Source organism: Solanum tuberosum, unplaced genomic scaffold (genome assembly GCF_000226075.1).
Source record: "Solanum tuberosum cultivar DM 1-3 516 R44 unplaced genomic scaffold, SolTub_3.0 scf00007, whole genome shotgun sequence".
NCBI lineage: Eukaryota > Viridiplantae > Streptophyta > Magnoliopsida > Solanales > Solanaceae > Solanum > Solanum tuberosum.
In genome coordinates this window covers 3921578-3923248 of record NW_006238933.1, presented here as the reverse complement: position 1 = coordinate 3923248, position 1671 = coordinate 3921578, and positions in this window count along the sequence as shown.

Genomic DNA, 1671 nt, shown 5'->3' with positions numbered 1-1671 from the left:
TAAACTTGGGTACAATCATTGCTTCAAAGATACTCATGCGTGCAAGACAGAGCCGTACCTCACTTCCATTCCCAGTCTTGATCACATAATTATGCAAACGAGCCTGAGTGCCTCGAGATGCCAAGAAGGATGTGGAAGTGATGCCCACAACCTCTACTGATATCTAGAGGATCACGGCCGAGTACCTTAAGGATCAAGTAGAAAGGAAAAAGGCAGCATTAGTGGAGTTAGTGAACACATAATCTTCGCTTGCAGAGGTAACTCTACCTACTCTAGTCCCAGAGCCTTCAGGTATATCCATTGCCACTGTAACTCCCACTGATACGCTAGGTTCTTCAACTGCCGTACGATCGCCAAGACCCACTACTGTTACTGCTGTTTCCCAACTTCCACTCACCAAGTCTTCCCTACTTCGGATGGGACAGCTGGCCCTTTCTGCTGATAATCAGGCTTCTAGTCTAGAGGCCTCTGTTTCAGGCATGATCTAGGTTTCCCTAACTGATGTTGTGACACCTCTGAGTACTACCATTGATGCTTTAGCAGCCAGGATAGCAGCGTGTGAGCACAATCAAGAGTCCACAGAGGAGGTGACAGCCTTAAAAGTTGCCATTGCTGAACTGCGAAAATATGTAGACCACTTGAAGTCCAATGATGTGTCCATGGTCTTTGGAACAATGGAAATTCTAGACTTGCCTGAGATGCCTCAGACCGCCACTGGACATGGGGATAGAGCAAAACAGATAGCTGATCCTGAGTTAGAAGCATAAATTGATAAAGAGATGCTTGACGAGACTGAGGAAGCTACAGTGGACGACATAGCCGAGACTGAAGAAATCATGATAGATGCTGCTATACAAGCTTTCTTGGCAAAGGCTCGTACTACTGGATCCAATGAAACTGGTCCTTCTGGAGGTCACTCTAGGTACTGAAGCCTAGACAGATGGAGCGACCGATTAGCCAGGATCACCTCTTTAGCTCCCTCTCTGTCTTTCTTTATTTTATATTTCAGATTCTGTGTTAATTTCATTTGAGGAAAAATTGCTTTATTTGTGGTGGGGTGAGGCCCACCTTTTGTGTGCTATTTGTGACTCGTGTTTTCGCTTATGTATTTGGGCTTTGAGCTATTATTGTGTTAAATACTGCTTTTTGTGGATGATTGAGCATATGGCTCCTTTTGTTTTTAATTGCAAAATGATTTTGACCCTTCTGAAATTTTTTGATTTTTTCGCACATTTTCGCCACCCGCTTTATGCTCTTAATGGGGCAGTTCTTTTGCAAAAAAATGAGTTTTGGTTTTGATCAATACCGATGACTTGAATAGTGCTTTCAATCGAACGAACATGAATGTATGGCTACGCTGAGGCCAAATGAAGTTGCATAGAAAATATGTGAACTCTTTGAATCTCGTTATGACTAGCCTTGTATCAAATTGATTCTCTTGGGATGATCATTGCACACTAGAGAAAGTGTGGAGTCTTGTTTAACTTATAGTGTCAATGCCTAGTGTGATGAGCTTACCTGTGAACTATGCATGATAGATTATAGAATTTATCCCGTTGGTCTGGTCAACCAAGTGATGCTATCTCTTGATATGATTTTAGGCAACTTCGAAGAGTGTGAACAAATTTGACATATACCTCTTTTGTGACCTACCTTGTGAGCGTGTGATTC